At 33.9% G+C, this 13,061-nt stretch overlaps 1 long non-coding RNA gene across 1 annotated transcript in view; it reads right to left on the bottom strand.

Annotated features, from left to right (window-relative positions):
- Positions 1-13,061, bottom strand: part of LOC134760996 (uncharacterized) — a 384,162-nt gene that overhangs the window by 344,223 nt on the left and 26,878 nt on the right. Inside the window, exon 2 of the long non-coding RNA XR_010139151.1 lies at positions 11,982-12,103. This is a non-coding gene — a long non-coding RNA (uncharacterized LOC134760996). The remainder of the gene's footprint in view (positions 1-11,981; positions 12,104-13,061) is intronic.

Here is a 13,061-nt window from a genome sequence, read left to right as displayed (position 1 = left end):
AATCTAAATTTATTTTTCTGGTAACTGGTCATAGCAATGTTTTCTAGACTACTGAGAGAGTGCTCATACAGCACCATGTGTGTTCAACAACACACAAAGTTGGATGACAAAATCTACTTTAGTGAGAAGGCAGCTATTTCCAGGGGCACCAATACTAATATTAGTTTTGAGTTTTTGGTTTGCTTTTGTTTGTTTACAAGGCATTGTAATGTTTAAGGAAAAAAAAAATCCTACCAGTCCATGTTGAGTGAACATTTCAATCCGTGTAAAGGCAAAAGTCAGCTGCCACCATGCCATGCAAACCTTACAGTACGTGACATGTTAAATTAGTAACCTCAAAAGGGACTTCTGAGAAGCTATGAGTAAAAGGCACACACAAAATGCCTCTGAGATAAATTCACAAATGAAATGGAAAAGGATATCTGTGTATATCCGAGAAGAATAGTAATTATTAGAAAACAAGAAAACTTCTAAATTGAAAGAATTCCTAAAGTAAAAGAGACCAAAGGAAAGAAATAAAGATTAGAAGTGAGATGAGGCAGAAATGGTGAGTGACCAGGAGACATACTGAGAAAAAAAGTAGCTAAAGATAGTGTGTTATTATTTCAGCAAAATTCAGTATATCAATACTGAGAAATATGACTTGAAATAGATTCAGTACCTCAAGCAGAAACATAAACAAATAACGTCTGGCTTTTTCTTTTGATAACCAGTATTTTAAATACAAAAATCTAAAAATATTATCTTTGTGTAAGAGTTACACATTTATCATTCCAATCCTCAGGGTGCATTATTTCAAACTAAACAGTAATCATTTCAATAGCAAAAATGCGCTATAAATACTGTATGGAAATAAATGTCCTAACAGAAGTTAACCAGACATTAGTCTTCACTGGTAAGGATTAGATTTGAAGATGTTTGCAGATAATTAAAACTTGTTTTTATAACATAACTTAGCAGCTAAGTAGTATAATGAAAAAGGGGTATTCAAATTATAAGATATAAAATATTAAAGACAGAAGAACATGTTTATTTTTTCAATATAAATATTGTTACAGCTCAGAGAAACAGTATGAAATCTCAGGGCTCACGAAAGGCCACACTCTAGAGATAGTGACTGACAGGTATGGCAATTCCCCTGCAGCGTGGTGCCTGTCGTCACGGAGTAGCACATCTCTTACAGGGCACTACCAGAGGCTCAAGTAGGAAGAGCCAATAGTCCATGGGAGAAACCACGGAAGGCTAAAGATAGAAGGAAATACTTGGGCCACGTTGAAGAACAAGTTCACCAGGTGAATTGGCATGTGGCTCGGGTACAACTTCCCATACATACATAAATAATGAAGCAGCAAAAAAATTAAGTTATCAGAGAAGAATTTTATTATTATTAGAGTCATGATTAGCATTCTTCTCATCAGGAGAGTTTCATGTTTTTCTCTAGCCCTACTCTATACTTTTTAAACACAGCCTCCAATTTTGAAAATAAAAGTTTCTTACTTTTAATTCAAATCTCAATTAAAATAAAACAAAAACCAAAAATGTAGAAGTTCTTTATTTTGACCATCTATATATCATATACAACAAAAAGACTGATAAAATTCCACTAAACACAACAGCTAGATCCTTATTCCTGTTAACGCTTAAGCCCATTCCAATAAGGATTTTGTACCAAATCTGCCCTTGCCAAGGCTACCTGGGGCCTTCATTTTATTATTCGCAATGGACAATTTTAACTTCACATCCATGTTGGCTTCCTTACATCCTAGATGCACATACAGCCAGATTGAACTTTTCCATCAGATGTGATTTGATCTTCCAACTTCAGAATGCCTTGAGGACTTCCTCTTTACCTAAAGATCACTTAAAAAGCCTGAAGTATTTGGCTGTCCCCTAAATCTTTGGCCAGACGCAATGTCATCCTCCCATTGGCTTTCTTTGTCCAAACTACATTAGCCTTATCTCAGATCTTCAAACAAGTTGTACTTCCTGCCTAAGATCTTTGTGTGAGGGAGTGAATGGTCTGATGAAGATAGTTCCTTTTTGCCCCCAAAGGTTTTATTGATCATGCTGATAATGAATTTATTGTTATTTTAATCTCTTACTATTATACTCAGGCTTAAATTCTCTACCCTACACACTTCGGTTGACATAATTTTAATTTCCACTATGATGCTTCTCTCTTTTCTATCAACACTCTCTCCCCACAGGGTTTCATCTAGATCAGGAGTCAGCAACATTTTTGACAAAGAGCCAGACAGTAAATATTGCAGGCTTTGTGTTGCCAAGAGGCAAATTTATGGAACTTTCCTTGCTGAAAAATTTCCCTATATTTTACATTTTAGACTTATAAATGTAACACGTACTTATAACTCATGAGTCATACAAAAACAGGCAGCAGACCAGATCTGGCTCATGGGCTATAATAGTTTGCCAACCCCTCGCCTAGATTCATGACTTTAGGCATGATCTATAGGCTGTGATTATCTAACTCACATCTCTAGCCAAGTCAACTTGTCAGTGCCTACTTGATATCTCCACTTGGATTCTAACTAGGGTCTTAATTTAAGATTAAAAAATGTAAAATCAATCACACATATGCACCTACCCACACCTCTGTCACTTGCAAACTGCCTCATGTCATCAAGACTTTGCCATATCACTAAAAGTGACCATAATCCCCCATGTCCCTAAATCCAAATACCTTGGTATAATTCTTGCTCAGTAAATTCAATCATCTTCAAATCAACTTCCAATCTCAACTGATTTTCTCCAACTTTATTGCTACAATCATAATCCCAACCACCAACATCCTTCAACTGGACAGGTGCAATAGTCAGCAAAATGAACCCCCTTCCTTCACTACTGTACCCTTCCACAAGAGTACACCCTCCTAAGAGCTAACCTCATCATATCACATATCTATCATACACTTTTCAATGTAGTTAATTTATATTCACACTTTGATATAAGATCTAAATTTGGTCCCTGAGAGCACTCATGTAATACCTCTCCATACTCTTCCATCATGGACATTCCAGCCAAACCGGCCTTCTTTGTAAGAAACTATCAAGCTCTCTTTTTAAATTACAGAATTTTTATATCTGCCCTTCTTTCTGCTCAGAGCACCCCAGATCTTCAAAGTACCTCCCTATTTGTCTTCACTCAGCTCTCAAATGAAATATTACCTCCTCAGAGAGAAAAATTCTCTGAAATACCTATAGCCAGATCAGTGCCTTCCTACTTGTCAGTTTTACTCAACCGTGGTATCACATGTAATCTTCTTCATAGTAGTGTACCTTATAGCCCTTCACACCATTGTTTTGTTAGGTATTTGTATGTCTTCTTCCTCTTTCCCTGCTCACTACAGTATAGCCAATTGTGTCTTTGCCTTCTTCACTGCTATGTCCCCTAGTGCCTGGTAGGCTTTCTATAAATAGCCATTTATTGACTTATCGACTACATGTATATGCTAATCCTTTCTACTAATTTTTGTTATACTATATATTTCTCTTCTCCCTCTCTTTGCTTCCCTCTCTTCTCATGTCTCTTGATGCTTCCTACCCAATATTAACATGTACATCATTTCGTGTCTTCAGCATTTCTCTTTTCATTATATTATGATAGGTTAATTTTCCTAAGAAAACACTATTTTGACAAAAGCAAAGCATTAAAGTAAAGCAGCACAGGATCAATTTTTTCCTGGTAGAAGGAAACAACGTCTTTCCAAGAAGACAATTCCACCAGGAAACAAAACAAACCAAAATATTTCCGGTAAGTCCTAGTTCCCAAGACTTGAAGCCAGTATGTTTTTCCACTTTCAAGTATCTTTGACCGTAGAGATAAAAGGTATCCACTTAGAGATATTAACTCATTACCACTGCCTAAATTTGGGTTCCAGAAACACAACTTAATATGACATCAATGGATGTGATAATCATTTGAAAGTAGCTTTATCAAAATCATCCAACAGAACAAGTTACTTTTCTAATTAGCATCTTCAGTTAAATACCTAAATCTGACAAATAATAAGTTACGCATTATGCTAAATTGCATTGGCTCACTATTCTAGAATGCTTTCAAATTAATTAAAAATGAGATATTCAGTATGAGAAATATAAAAAGATAAAAACCTACTTCAATCAGTTTAAATTAGAATTTAACATTTCTTTAATACACTAGTTTATAGTCAATTGCAAGAGAATAAAGCAAAATTATTGAGTCTTTAATAGTGACCGTTCAAAATTCATAATGAATTATTGAAAAGAAAACTAAGGTCCCTACCAACTTTCCACCTCACTTCAAACCATAGCCAAGGTCATTACAACAGCAACTAAGACTCTACACAATTCCCACTTCTTCGCCTCTATTCTGTTACTTCTGGAATCTTCTACTACTCCAAATTGTGTGCTTTGCTCCAGACACAGCAGTTCTCACTACCTTGTTCTTCCAATTGCTGTCTTCTCCATGTGGCCTTTCTTGACTATCCAATTAAAAATTACCCTATCAAAATCATCTGATCCCCATCTAGGATTACTTTTCACCATCTAACTTACGATACTTTGCATATCTATGTCTGTTATCTGTCTGTCATCTGTCTCCCTATGTTAGAATGCGAGCTTCGTGATGGCAGAGTTTTGGTCAATTTCCTTCACTCAATAATTCCTGACCCAAAGTAAACACTTCATAAGTAATTTTTGAATATAGAAATATATAGTTTGAATTATCAAGGGGCTTATAAATAAATAAAGACACAAACCAGCATTATAGTGCAGTTTGAGAAATATCAATAGTGCGGTATAGGAGTAGGTATGTAAACTATGAAAAGCAACAGTTAAATAAGAAGCAATCCAGAAAGACACAGTGTGGGTGATATCTGAGTTAAAGGACAGAATGTAAGAAGATAACCAGATGGAGAAAAGAGAGGAAGATCTTACAAACAAGCATCAGAAGTTACCATAAGAAAAACAAGTACAAAATAATCATAAGAAAAACAATTGCATCCCAATTATTATGACAAACATAATTAACTATGAAAACCCAAAACAGTTCATGCTTTGATAATGCTAAAGTTGATAAGTAGATTAAGGTGTGATATAACAATCTGTAAATCTTAGTGCTTCCTAACTTTTGAGAAAACACTTTTAGGCAAGATGTGATGATTTAAGGAAGAAAAGTTGCTGATGGATGAGGCATGTCCCTTAAAGACAAACACTATGAACACTGTGTACAGCCTTTATAATGGAAAGGTGCCAGGTTTTTTTTTAAGTCCTTGGAATCTCAGCTGGCAACTTTGAAATTCATATGTAATTCATGAGTTTTTTAAAAGAAATGTAAGAAGTAACACAAGTGATTCCAGAGCTTGTCTTTAGGCTGAGGTAGATATTGGCATTATAAGTTGAAGTGTTAGAAAGGAACAATAAGAATTAAGAATAAGCAGTAATTTCTGCCAAGATCTGTGGCACCCAGTCTCACACATAAGGCTTTTTGGAATCTCTTGGTTTCCAAGGTTCAGGCTCTCGTACTTAGTTTGTACATGAAGGACTTAAGTTATTCTTAAAGCACAGTTTTAGCACTTCACACCAGGAGATGGTTATGAGACTGATCACAGGATAAAGTGAAATAGGATGTGTGCCTGCTTGTAGAAGGAACCTCTTTCCTTCTGCCATTCTATTCCTACTTTTCTGGCAGGAAAGTCCTAGAAAAAATTTCATATACAGATTAATTTTAAACAATTTACATTATATTTTACTATTATTAGCTTCTAGAATATCTTAGCTTAGGCTGGCCCTGGTGGCTCACACTTGAAATCCCAGCCCTTTGGGAGACTGAAGTGGGCGGATCACCTGAAGTCAGGAGTTTGAGACTAGCCTAGCCAACATGGTAAAACCTAGTCTCTACTAAAAATCCAAAAATTAGCTGGGTGCGGTGATGTGTATCTGTAATCCCAGCTACTTGGGAGGCTGAGGCAGGAGAACCATTGAGCCCGGGAGGTGGAGGCTGCAGTGAGCCAAGACTGTGTCACAGCACTCCAGCCTGGGCAACAGAGCAAGACTCTGTCTCAAAAAAACAAAAAACAAACAAACAAACAAAAAAAGAATATCTTAGCTTATATATTTCTCACATCTGATCCTACCACTTTACTTCTTTTTTCCTATTTATACCAATTATTTCTATTCCTCTTTACATATAGGCAGAGAGATAAGACTAAAATGTGTCATAGACAATGACATCTAGTAAATTTACCTATTCTTCATGTTGAATTCCACAACAGATTTCAAATACAACCAAAATCTCCAAATGAAACCTTAATTCTAAATTGAGTGCTTGTACAGTCTTCAGATATGTTCAAATAGAACATCAAAGCTCAATAAAAATAGTTGTATCACTTGGGATGGTGTTTAAAATACTTTTTCCTAAATAAATTCAGCTTCAGAGGATGAGAAAACCTTCATTAGGAGATGTACCTTAAAGAACAAATTAAGTTAAACAAATGTGAAAGAAATCATACTTTATTATGTTGAATAGTAAGATTTTTTTTGTTACTATTGTGAATTAATGCCATCCAAATATTGATTGATGTAACTCAATTTAGTAAAAGAAAAAAGTCTAAATTATCAACTTCTTTCCTTATAAAAATGAAATATGCTATAACTTGCATTTCTTCCATGGCAATGACCCTGATGATCAGAAAGAGAGGTTAAAACATAAAAACATTTAAAATCATCTAATCTAAATTATAAAAAATAAATCCCTTTCTTCAGAAAAAATAATTTTTTAAGGAAGCACTCAAAAACAAATCTCTACTAGTAGACATATAGCATACACGTCTCTTACTATCTCCCATGCAGACTGCATAAAAAGGCTTGCTGACTACTTCCAAGAAAACAACATTCAGATGTCTGGAAAGTATCTGAAATGCATGATTAATCTACACAGATAATTTTCTCAAGAAACCAAATTTTGAAGACAAGTAATTCAAAAGTATATTGTCTGTAAAGTAAATCCGCCAGTATTCTTAAACCGCTGTAATACTTTCTCTGTTTACCTTATAGTGTGAACCTCTCAAGCTATGGGAATGCACGTAATCTCTAAGAATAGCTGACTTCTTTTGTAGGAAAAAGCTGTTAGAAATGACTGCTAGGATTTCAAATGTTTGGGAGTGTGGATTCATGTGGGTTTTATGTGTTGAATATTTGCATTTATAATTTTAAGACGCTTAAATCAAAAACTAAAATGACCTAGGTAACATAATTCTGCCATAGGATAAATTAAATCCAATTAAATTTTTCCATACAAATTATTATCTACCACAATGTAAAAATATTTATATATCATAAAGACGTAAGAAACACTGACTTCTATTATACAGCAGGGTTCAATTTCACTGCTACTTAGCTTGATGATATTTTAAGGTCATGTCTCTTGGAATACACATTCAATATTCATTGCCAAATGTCTGAGCTCACCTCTCTTGAAGCAATATTCAATGATCAAACGAAAGTAATTTACCAAGCAACCTCACAAAACACAAACTCTAGGTAGCATCGAGGTTTTTCAAAGTGATTATTTCTTACTGGTAGTGATCCTAAGATATTAAAACTCATAGATCACATGATCTGAGATTTTCTAATTGAAAAGCTGTAGCTGTAAACCTTTAATTCAAAGTCGGATACTACCTTCAGCTGTCAAAAGAATTATACAATCACTTAAATTTCTGGAATGAAAGAGAAAATGAATGGAACAATAAAAGTAACTTTGAAATACACTGGGAAACGATTACAAGGAACTGAATGGAGGCAAAGACAGAGAGAGAGAGAGGGCTGTTTATCTAACCTTCCCTTCTTGAGTAGGTTTTCTCCGATATCTCTAGAGAAAAATTGGATGTGTAACAGTGAAATACAAAATACAAGATATTGTCTTTGTACAATTACTTGTAATGATTCCAAGATGGCATAATTTGAGAACTTGCTAAACAGGACAACAAAGTGATCTGCTTTTCCAAAATTTTGCCCCTTAACTTAAATATTATTTCATGGTGAAGATCAACAAAACTGAAAATTGGAATTGCCAGATATTATCAGATTTTATTTTTTGAATGCTTAATAGCTGACCCAAAATCTGGTCATAAAAATGGAAGTTAAATTAAATTGTCCTCAAAACTTAAGTTTGCTACATTTGTAAGCGCCACTTGCTTCTTCAAAATTTCAAACTTTCTCATATCTAGCAGCAAATTGAAATTAGGAATTTAAGCATGTAAATTCATCGTGGAAACCAAATTGATTAAAATTTTCTGTGTATTCATGATAATGTTTAAAATTTTTGCTACATTTAAACCCTAAGTTAGTTACAAAAACTAAAATTATGCTTGTTTAAAAACTTGGGCTAACTTGCTTTTGAAAACATACTGCCATATTCATTCCATTCTTCTTATAATTATTTTTGTGTTACTCCAAAACAGCACACCATTGTATACGTCCCCAAAATGGCACTTCTTTGTTAAAGTCATTGAGACAGAAATATTTTTGAGCCAGATGCAATGGCTCATGCCTATAATCTCAGTACTTAGGGAGGCCTAGGTTAGAGGACTGCCTGAGGATAGGAGTCCGTGACCTGCCTGGGCAACATAGCAAGACCCAGTCTTTACAAATGAAATGAAATGAAAATAAAATATACAATAAAGTAGCTGGGCATGGTAGTGCACACCTGTGGTCATAGCTACCAGGAGGCTGAGATGACAGGACCATATGAACCTAGGAGTTTGGGACTGTGATGAGCTATGATTGCACTACTGCACTTCAGCCAGAATTATGGGTTGCTGAGTTAGAAATAAGTTCTCGGTTCTGAATATAATAACTGCTGGTGGCACTCCCCAGAATCCCGTAAATGAGCTGGGTTTTCTGGTGCCTCTCTATAGTCCCTCTTTCTCAGGAAACACCTCCATGGTTTTGCCCGCTGTGCTATTAATTACACCCATGCTTATTATATGTCAGTTCAGTTTTATCTAGATTCTCCCAAAGTCAGTGCTGAACTTAGTTGTTTGAAAATGTATCTATTGTAATAGTTACCAAGAAGACAAAATACGCTAGATATTTATGCTATTTGTTTTATTTCCATCGTAGGTATATTTCCTTTTAAAATTCATATATATCTTTCTTTAAAGATTGTCTCCGTTTTCAGATGTTAAGCACTTTCTTATGCACAAACCACCTAAGCAGCAGAGACATAGACAGAGTCCACGTCAGGGAATGTTACACTCAGGATAAGCACCTATTATTCTGTAACTCAGAGGTAGGAAAATAGATGTCCTCAAGCAGATGCTTTTTCTTCACAGATACAAAAAATTGACAAGGATCATTGACTTACTTCCAACCCACCATTCATCCTTTTTCTCTTATTTTGACCCTAAGGGTCCCAGAGGGATAATGGCCCACCCTACATTCTTACTTAGAATTCAGATTTCAGACTGCATTTCTTATATCATTTTTTACAAGTAGTGGTTGCACACAGTTGAGATAATATTATGATATGAATCTACATTCCTCGTTAAATCGATTTTTGTCTTCCGTTTTTTTAGCTTAGCTACAATTTCTCACATGGTGTCTCTAGGAAGGAACATTGGGATTTCCCAATGACTTAAACATTTAGAACATAGTCTATTCATAAATATGAAGAGCTTGTGTAGAAAGTATAATTTACTTATACTATTATGCTTAAGAAATTATGTGAAATAATGTGAAAATAATCTTATAACATTTGCACGCATATTTGCTGCAGGAGTCACACTTCATTGATACTTAATCATAATCTTGGACATTGCGGGTCCCAATAACCAATATTTAACGCAAGACTGTAAACTTAATAGAGAGAAAACATTATTTATACATTTTCATGTATTCTTTTCTTGACAATAATAATGAGCTATGAGATTTGTATTTTAAAAGATACTTAGTAATAAAAACTTTAATTTTTAAAACTTTTATTTTTAAATTCTGCTTAATTGCATAAAAGTTAAAGGTAATATTTAATATTTAATGAGGCTTATTGATCTAAATGATGATATGCAGCTTGGGTTATACTTGCAATTATAAGATTTGCTCATTATACCTAAGCAATCTCCTTCACTCAATCTAGCTACCACAAAGGAAGCAAAATTCCCTGAATCATAATATCAAAGCATTCCATTATGTTTTCTATTAAGTTGTTTTGTTCTTTGAATCATTGTCTATTTTAATTTATCCTTTTAGAAAGAAAACAAATTACTTAACTTGCATTTCCCACTAGAAGCTTCACTGCAGCTAGACTTGGAATTGATTTCAGGCCATTTTTTAATAAATGATGGTCCCCAATGAAGGATAGAATATTTAAGCAATCAATATTGAGTAAATAAAGGGTTTGGGTAAATAAGAGAGAAGATACCTATTTTTCTCAAATATTTTAAATATCTAGTAACCTATTCCTCATCGAAAACAAGCCACAATTACTGGAAATGATGGTCAGAGGAAGGTTTTAGCAACCCTGTGTAATACTACATGTCATGTTGGATCACTGTTACAGAGAAACAGTTGTAATGCTGCATTTTAGTAATTCTACACATTACCAGAGAAATAAACAACTCTTAAACAGCCACAGAAACCCAACGTAGCTACTGTCTACATATTCTTGTTTTAGACCTTTGGTGAAAAAAACTACTATGTGTATTGAATATATTTTACATTAGTTTTATCACAAAAAAGAAAAATGAGAATTCTATTACATGCTAATATAAATTCTGAATGGCATGAAAGAAAAATTAAAATCAAAGCTGATCTTAATTCATAAAATGTATTATCTGCTTACATGTATATACAACTATTCATATTCAAAGGCACACATGCATTTGTGGTTTTGAAAAATATCTATTTCATTTCAAACATTCATTGAACAACATTACATATGGCAAGAAAACTGCTCTTTTTGAAGGATCTTTTAAAAAGTGTTAAACTTTGTTAGATACTTCAAACTAGCAAAGCTCAACTTCATCACAATTGTATAATAACACTGCACGCTTTCAATTTTATCTGGAGTAATATACCTATCCCTTGAAATAAACTCTGTGAACTTCCTGCTCACAGATTTCATTTCAAGCATTGAAAATACAGAAAAAAAGCCAAACATACTTGCCCCAAAAGGAAAAGAAAATTTCAAGGGTGTCAGGACGCTTTATCACATAAAATACGGAATTGCAATTTGTATCTGAGCAGGCGGCAGCACACCTCCAAAAATAATACAATACTTATCACAAAATACATTCACAGATACTAGATTTGGCATAAACCACGCCATACAGCTATTGATCAAATCAGTATTGAAAGCCTTATTACAAAATCTATGGCCCTTTTCTACTCTCCAACAGACATTTCAGGATGCCACAACCTTGCAGCTCCACTCTATCATTAATTTCCCCTAAATACACTTGGCAGAAGAATGAGAAACGTCACATTTTTCATTTAATTTCTAAAGAACATCACATCCTTTAAGAATAGGTTCTTGAAATTTTAAAATGTAAAACACACAAACCTTAAAGAAAAGAAACAAACGTCCAAAAACTTTTCTTCAAAATCACAAAAACTTTATATGCTACGTGTTCTTGTAAAATACCACACACACAAACTCATACGCATACCCACCCGCCCAAAACACACACACACACACACACACACACACACACACACATATATAGCCTCATAATATCTCTCATATATAGCATCAATTCCAACAGAGAAAAGCCAATTTCAGAAAGATGGCTTCAACTTTGATGCATTTACTCACACCTAATTCTATTTCAATTTAACTGGTGCAGAGGCATTACAATACCCTGTAACAAAAACCTGGGGGAAGATTACAACAAATTGCTTAAACGTCAAACCAAAGACTCACATAATATCATCATAAAGTGAAATTCGCATCCAGCTCTCAAAGAATTAGAACATCCTTGCACTTACCTTGGCCTTGTCCACTGCCCCGATGACCCCAGAAGACCACAGTCATCATCAACAGTCCCGGAGCCCACGTCCACATCCTTCTAGTGACACGTTCATGTCTTCTGGCCATTGCATCTTAAACTCTGCATATTGAGTGGGGTGGATGTGAAAGTACAATAAATTACATTCTTAGAGAAATATACTACGACTCAAATCCCATATCTAATATGCATTGTGCATTTCTGAATTATCCTGCTTACAAGGAGGTACATTTGAAAATCATGCTTCCCTTTAGGATTGTCATATTGATGATTAATATGAAAGCTCATTCATCTTTAATCTTTATTCTAAGCATTCATCTGAATTACATGTTTAATATCATTTTCCAAAACAGGCCATTTAACCTATGAATGTTAAAAAGTACTCCCAATATACATATTGGAGTTTAATCAAGCAAAAAAATTGTGTATGGACACTACTTAAGCATAACTTGATATTTAGGCAAATTGATGAATTCAACATACCATGTAATCTCTACATATATACAAAAGGACTTTTCAACACATTTATGTAAGTTTAGCATAAATACCCTTGAAAATATTCTCAAGTTTTAAGTGGTATTCTAATTATGTCAGTAATTAACTGAATAAAGAGATTCATCATGTGCAAAAACTAATCTTGTTTACTTAAAATTGAGAGTAAAATTAATTATAGAAGTTACAAAACACAATTTTGATTTCAGATATATAACCCACAGGACCTTTCATATATACAAATATTATACATATATATGACAATGTATATTTGAACGTTCATTTTGAAACTGCTTTTCATACTGATACATGAAAATATTTAAATGTCCACCAAAACAAGGTTATTTATTCATACATTTGAATGATATACAGTAGCTCAAAAGAATAAACTTGAGTTGCATGTACTAATATGGATAAGTGTCAAAATGAATAGTGAAGCAAAACTAGCAAATTGAATAATGATAAGTTCAAAACTATACCTTTCATATGTAAACATGTACAATAGTTAAAACCATATATTTTATGTTGCATAAATATATAATACAGTATAATAACGCATAAGAATGAT

This window comes from Pongo abelii, chromosome 2 (genome assembly GCF_028885655.2).
Source record: "Pongo abelii isolate AG06213 chromosome 2, NHGRI_mPonAbe1-v2.0_pri, whole genome shotgun sequence".
NCBI classification, from domain to species: Eukaryota; Metazoa; Chordata; class Mammalia; order Primates; family Hominidae; genus Pongo; species Pongo abelii.
Note: the sequence above shows the minus strand (reverse complement) of the source record. Positions and strands in the feature narration are given on the sequence as shown.